At 40.9% G+C, this 7690-nt stretch overlaps 1 long non-coding RNA gene across 3 annotated transcripts; it reads left to right on the top strand.

Moving 5' to 3' along the window:
- On the top strand, window positions 3420-6213 carry LOC109226780. 3 transcript variants are annotated; one of them, XR_002068140.1, is made up of 5 exons: window positions 3420-3762; window positions 4037-4173; window positions 5219-5578; window positions 5792-6001; window positions 6085-6213. It is a non-coding gene; the product is annotated as an uncharacterized LOC109226780 (long non-coding RNA). The 3 variants fall into 3 exon arrangements; XR_002068139.1 differs by having other exon boundaries at window positions 4023-4173; window positions 5792-5997; XR_002068138.1 differs by having other exon boundaries at window positions 4023-4173.

Raw genomic sequence — 7690 nt, 5'->3', positions numbered from 1 at the left:
CCAAGAAAATTGTGAGTTTTCGTAAACGGGGGAAGGTTAGTTCGTCTTCCCGTGGCCTTTGCTCGTCTTGCTTGACGTTGTGTATCATTGGGGTAGCGTTGCTAAACACAGCAATTTGGATAATAGTCATGCATGATTTAGTAAAATAATGTAACGTAAATACATGATTGAAAATAATAGTCTTCTTTTTAGATGAACCGATGACTGCGACGCGGTTCAAGACATTGCAACCTCTCTTGCTCCGGAATTTTGAGGGTCCTCCTCAAAATTCTGCCCCAGTTTACTAGGCTGGTGTTTCCGACGGCTGTGTGAGACGAATGGCTGAAACTCAACTTCGGAATTTTGAGGGTCCTCCTCAAAATTCTGCCCCAGTTTCTAATGTCGGGGGAAATGAAGATTTTGTTGAATTGTGACCGAACCCATAGGGCTGCCTACGTATCCCCTCTTAAACGGGAATCAGGTCAGGCGTAGTTCAAATACATCATGTAGGAAAGCATAAAGATTACACATAGTAGCGCTTGACTGCATCTGAGTTGATTGGTTTTGGCCAGACTTCTCCATCCATTTCTGCGAGTATGAGGGCTCCTCCCGTCAAAACCCGATGAACCATGTATGGACCCTGCCAGTTAGGAGAGAACTTCCCTTTGGCTTCATCTTGATGCGAAAAAAATTTCTTTAACACCAACTGCCCCGGTGTGAACTATCTTGGCCTGACTCTCTTGTTGAAGGCTTTGGTCATTCTATTCTGATAAAGCTGACCATGGCAAACTGCATTCAGTCTTTTCCCGTCTATAAGGGCTAATTGCTCATAGCGACTCTTTACCCATTCTGCATCTTCGAGTTCTGCTTCCTGCATAATTCTCAGGGAGGGAATCTCTACTTCGGCTGGGATGACTGCCTCGGTGCCGTAAACCAACATATAAGGAGTCGCCCCAGTTGATGTGCGGACGGTGGTACGGTATCCCAATAGAGCAAATGATAGCTTCTCATGCCACTGCTTGTGTTTTTCTATCATTTTCCTTAGTATCTTTTTTATGTTCTTGTTGGCTGCTTCTACAGCTCCATTCATCTGAGGTCTGTAGGCTGTAGAATTCTTGTGCTTGATCCTGAAGGTTTCACACATTGCTTTCACCAGGTCGCTGTTGAGATTGGAACCATTATCAGTGATGATTGACTCTGGGACGCCGAACCGGCAAATGATACGATCGCGGACAAAGTCTGCCACGACCTTCTTGGTCACTGCCTTATACGATGTTGCTTCAACCCATTTGGTGAAGTAATCAATTGCCACTAGAATGAACTTGTGCCCGTTTGATGCGGCAGGCTCGATAGGTCCGATGACATCCATTCCCCAAGCGGCGAACGGCCATGGTGAGCTTGTTGCATTGAGCTCATTAGGAGGCACCTTTATCATGTCTGCATGGATTTGGCAACGATGACATTTCCGAACATACTGGATGCAGTCTGTCTCCATAGTCATCCAGAAATAACCAGCGCGGAGTATTTTCTTGGCTAAGACAAAACCATTCATATACGGACCACAGGTCCCTGCATGAACTTCTTCCAACAACCTGGATGCTTCCTTTGCTTCGACACATCTTAGCAGTCCCAAATCGGGAGTCCTCCTGTACAGGATTCCTCCGCTGTGAAAGAAGTGATTGGATAACCTCCGCAGTGTGCGCTTTTGAGTAGTGTTTGCAAGTTCTGGATACTCTCCTGTTGACAGATACTTCTTAATGTCATGAAACCATGGTTTTCCATCTGTTTCTTCCTCGACATGAGCACAGTAGGCGGGTTGATCCTGGATTTTTACTGGGATGGGATCAATGAAGTTCTTATTAGGATGTTGAATCATGGATGATAGAGTGGCCAATGCATCGGCGAACTCATTCTGTACTCTGGGAACATGCCGGAATTCTGTCTTTGTAAACCTCTTCCTCAATTCTTGTACGTGATGCAAATATGGGAGTATCTTGGAGTTCTTGGTTGCCCATTCTTCCCGAACCTGATGTATGAGCAAGTCAGAATCCCCAATCACTAGTAACTCCTGACCGTTCATGTCAATGGCCAGCTTGAGCCCCAAGATGCAGGCTTCATAATCGGCCATGTTGTTGGTGCACGGGAACCTGAGTTTGGCGGACACCGGATAATGCTGACCTGTTTCTGATACTAGAACTGCTCCTGTGCCAACGCCTTTAAAGTTTGCTGCTCCGTCGAAGAACATTCTCCAGCCATCATAGGATTCTGCAAGGTCTTCTCCTATGAAAGAAACCTCCTCATCGGGAAAATACGTCTTTAGAGGCTCCTATTCTCCACCCACGGGGTTTTCGGCAAGATGATCGGCTAGTGCCTGTCCTTTGATTGCTTTCTGAGTCACGTAGACGATATCAAACTCACTCAGCAGGATTTGCCATTTGGCTAGCTTGCCCATGGGCATGGGCTTCTGAAAGATGTACTTCAGCGGATCCATCCTTGATATGAGATAAGTAGTATAGGCGCAAAAATAATGCCTCAACTTCTGAGCTACCCAAGTCAGAGCACAACAGGTGCGCTCTAATAGAGAATACCGGGCCTCGTACGGGGTGAACTTCTTACTGAGATAGTAGATGGCTTGCTCCTTTCTCCCCGTTTCATCGTGTTGTCCCAGAACACAACCGAATGCTCCATCCAATACTGCAAGGTAGAGCAATAGAGGTCTACCTGGTTCGAGCGGAACCAAGACGGGCGACGTTGACAGGTATTCCATGATTCTGTCAAATGCTTTCTGGAAATCATCAGTCCATTCGGTAGCAACGTCCTTCTTCAACATTTTAAAGATGGGTTCACAAATGACAGTGGACTGAGCTATGAACCGGCTGATATAGTTGAGTCTCCCCAGGAAACTCATAACCTCTTTCTTGTTCTTTGGAGGTGGTAATTCTTGAATGACTTTAACCTTTGACGGATCCAGTTCTATTCCTCGTCGACATACGATGAACCCAAGCAGTTTTCCGGCTGGAACCCCGAATGTACACTTGGCGGGATTCAGTTTCAAGTTGTACCTTCTCAATCTGTTGAAGAACTTTCTTAAATCCACTACTAGAAAATGGGCCTATGGCAACAGTTTTTTTTGCAACGGTTAAAAAAACGTTGCCATAGAGTGGATATTGGAACGGTTGCAACTGTACAGTAGCATTGGAACGATATCAGCACACTTTAGCTATTAAACCGTTCTTATTACAAAATAACCGTTGCCATAGGTTTTTTTTTTGCCTACCAGTTTTGTGAACCATACCAATAAATTTGTTTACGGGAACGGATTTTAATAAAAAATTCTACTGGAACGGGTTTTTTTCCCTCCCATGAATTTTTCTAAACCCGCCAAGACTATCCCTATCTATCTTATTTCTGATAAATTTTGTTAATTAATGTAAATTAAATAACAAAAACATTTCACTATCGACATTTCCAAGCCTATCTTCCAATAAACCCTTTCATCTCCCCATAGAACTCAAAGGCATCGACACCTCCAAAGCTCTCAATACCTTTCACCTTGAGAATTCCATCTATGACTAACTCTAAATCCCCATATCCCCAAATCAAATCGTTGGCCTAACCCAATATCCCCAAATCTAAGTGTCGATCATTTTTTGTTATTCGAAGAAGAGAAGGCATCAAAGAGAACAAAGGAAAAATCTAAAAGACACGATTAAAGGTGAGAAAACTACTTCAATCGCGAGAAAGTTTCGACCCAAAAGGCACTATGTGAGAAACTAACTTCAGGTGCAAGTTTTTCTTTTCTAATTTGGTTAATTTCTTCTTTAATACTTAGGATGTGAGCAATGTATTTGATTTCTTGCTTTGACTGTAATATTATTCAAGAAAAGAGGAAAAGGAAGCCCCCCCGGGGGGGGGGGGGTTAGACTTTGTTGTATTACTTATTTTCTGGGGTTATTTTTGAAGGAGCAAAATTAGATTTTTATGGTCTTATTAGCTTTGTGTATCAGTTTATTTTTTACTAAATTTTAGGTGTTTATTTTTAGTTTTTGTTTTGTAGGAAAATATTGGGGAGGAGGGGGTAGGGTTTGGTGGTCGTTGAAGAAATTATGAGAGATTTGGGATCCTTTTGTTCGGTTGTTGAGGCTCGATCCTTCTCCAACATCCTCTTCTGGCTCAGCTGTGCTACATTTTGAGGTATAATATCAAATTTGTGATCCAACCATGCTACATTATTGATTATGTTTTCTTTATTCTGTATAAATTAATATCTGAAAGCATAGTCATTGCTGTTATGACTAGTCCAATACCCATCCTTTGAAGTTCAGTTAGCCCGGTGTTATCAAATTGCCTTTTTAAATTGCCATAGTTGCAGAGTAGAGTTACCATGGAGTCACTTGATCAATATGAACATTGCCATGGATTGTGGGTGAATGTGTGGTCTAATAAGCCACGTGACATGATATATCTATAACCCTAATCATATCTTTTGTTTCCTACTGAACTTGCGCATGTTTACATTATCCAATCAAGGCATGAGCTAGCAGTATCTCTAGGTTTGCTTATTATCTTTTCTCTTCAATGGTTGGCAGATGTACCTACACTAAAAGCTTTTAGCTAGGTCGCCCTGTTAAAAGTGCAAGTAACAATGTTGAGAATTGAACTCAATCTAGATTAGAAATAGCAACATAATATTTTTAGGTAATTTCCTTTCCTTGAATTACTCATTCTGTTTGTTCTATCCACTTAGTATTTTGTTTACCTAATACAAAGCTAGAAGAAGTCAATGACCCTTTCCTGAGATTTGTTACACCTACCTTGATCAATTAAGCAAGTAACGTGCCCGGTCTAATCTCACCAAGATATCGGTAACTTAATTTTGGTTATAATTGGATTTACTCAGCGGGTTGTGCATGTTACATAGGCTCGCGCAGTCACTGGATTAAATGAACTTTAGTAGACTTCAGTATGCTAGGAGATATTTGAAATGAGCATGCTTGCAAGGCTAAAGCTTTTCCTTTGTAACTTCTTATTTTGCTTGTTTATAGTATCAGTGTTTCATTTGTTATCTTTTTTGTATTCTTCTTTTTTGGTTGTATTGTACAATTTATTAGCTGGTTATCACCAGATAATTAGTTGACTGAAAACTGCTTTAGTTTTTCACTGTATCAAATGAATTCTTCACTATGATTTTCACTTTTGCAGTTTCTTGACCTTAATACACCAAAATTGTTGTTTCCAGATCTTTCCAATCTTTAAATGAAGGAAGCACTGATGACATGTCTTAATTAGTGAGGTTGTGAGAATATTTGGGGGCGGAGATGAAGCTAGCTGCTCTGTTGACTTCTGCTGGTGTCAATACTGCAGTGTGCGTAGTGCTGTTCTCCTTGTATTCGGTTTTAAGGAAACAACCGAGGTTTGTAAATGTTTACTTTGGCGCGAAGATTGCTCAAGTACGAGAAAGACAACAGGATGCCTTTCGCTTTGATAGATTTGTTCCTTATCCAAGTTGGATCCTTAAGGCACGGGAGACTTCTGATGAAGAAATATGTGCTACTGGGGGATTGGATGCAGTAGTATTTGTGCGGATGATTGTTTTCAGGTGAAATTAGAATTTTGAGCACTTTATTAGTTGTTAGATTTTCTAGTGTTCAAGAAAAGTCAATTTAACTTCTGATACTAATTTTAATGAATTAGTCTAAATTAGCTTCTACCCAGTGAATCTATTTGATCGGTTTGCTAGAGTTGTCAAGATTAGTTTCCTCAATTTGCTGCTGCCCAGATTTAAAAGCTGTTGTTGCTCGATCATTAACAGCTGAAACAGTGCGCTTTGTTTGTGTTGCTGCTGCTCGTGGAAAACATTAGTTGCCCTAATTCACCTCCGTAATCCCCACATGACTCCATTGATTGTGATGGAACTTCATACACGGATGTTCCAACACCCTCGTCCTCAGTTGCAAGTGACGCGAAGGCATTTGGTCGAGCATTTTGGTTCTTTTTTTTGGTGAAGTCAACTTTTTTGTAGGTGAATTCCTTGTTGTCACCAAGTTCCAAACTCCTATTTTTCGCTCGTATTAACACCCTTTTGTACCTTCGCTGTGTCCCCAGGTACAAAAATTGCACCTGTCATCGAGGGTGTTGTTCAGCACATAGCATCAAGAAGGTTGGAAATCGGGGGTTTGGATTTGGAAAAGTTACTAGCAGATGAGCTTACTAAATCAAATCCAACAGTGAAACTCAATATTNAGTGAATTAGGACACTAAGGGTTTTTGAGTTGGAAAACCAGAGTTCGGGTAAGGGCTAGAAATTATCTCAAGGGGAAGGTGTTAGGCACCCCTCAAGATCCACTAGTGTGGTTCCCGGCCATGCTATGTTGTGACTTTAATGCAAATAGATACACAAATGATCTTACACATAAGGGTTACAAATAGATACGTGACAAGTATGTGAGATCAAGGTCCAGATGATCTACAACTTGTTTAAAGGGGGGACTAAACGCAGAAAATTAATCAATACATTGAATAAACAAAGAAGAAAAATTTGGAAGAAAAGGAATAATGCAGTAAAATTAAAGAGGAGTTTTGAGTAGTTGAAAAGACAGGATTTTATTGATATTAAACAAAGTTGTATAAGGAAAGGGGTCCTAGGTTTATAAATCACATGGATCATCCACACAACACCGGTAATCAATCGTACGCGTAGTGTTATCGTGTGATCATCATCTCCATGTCTACCTTTCCCACCCCGTTAAGGTATTAAGCGCGAAATAGTCTCGTTTACTTATTGCATGCTATTACCCGTCCCACCTATCAATCCTGGAGGCTTTTAGGACTACTAATCCTAAAGGGAGGAAGCTTGGCTTTTCAGAGGTTTAAAAAGGTTAAAATACTAAGGCGTCAAGCAAAACACATGAAAGCAGTTATGGGAGCACAAAACAATTAAGGCTCAGATAAACCTCCTTTAATCACAGAAAATCATGTAGTTTAGCATGTCTTACATGTATGATTAGGTCGAAATTATGCTTAACGTTAGGCAGGCTAGTTCATTACGTATTTTCAGGCAAGAAGTTCGCATTAGGCTCGCCTGGCTGCAACTTATCGAAGACCAGTGCAATTAATTAACTACATACTTGTTTGCCTACGTGATGACCTATAGGCATGGCATCTACTGGTTTCAGGAATAAAGAAACAAACTGATTAAGAAAGTTGCCAGTTTTAACAGAATGGTGCGACTTCTGTAATTAGTGCTAATCTTAAAACGAGTGATTCAGATAGATAGTTCCTATAGGCATGCTTTCTAGCGTCGTTAATTTAAACACTTTTTACAAGCATAGCAAGAGCGCAGAAATCCTATAGGCATGGTATCTGAATACTGTTAGTTTTTAATCCTATAAACAGTTTGCCTAGTGAACAATGCATGCGTAGAGTCTGGATTTCTGGTTACTTATAGGCGTGGTATCCATATGGAGATGCAAAATTCCTATAGACATGGTATCTATATGTGCAGAAGTGCAGAAACCCTATAGACGTGATATCTATGTGGAGAAGTGCAGAAACCTTATAGACATGATATCTATGTGGAGAAGTGCAGAAACCTTATAGACATGATATCTACATGTGATATGCAAATGTGCAAAGCTGTAGGCAAGATACATGAGTACAGAAGTGTGGTAATTCCCTATGAGCATGATATCTACCCCTTTGCATGCATGGT

Source organism: Nicotiana attenuata, chromosome 6, assembly GCF_001879085.1.
Source record: "Nicotiana attenuata strain UT chromosome 6, NIATTr2, whole genome shotgun sequence".
NCBI lineage: Eukaryota > Viridiplantae > Streptophyta > Magnoliopsida > Solanales > Solanaceae > Nicotiana > Nicotiana attenuata.
Note: the sequence above shows the minus strand (reverse complement) of the source record. Positions and strands in the feature narration are given on the sequence as shown.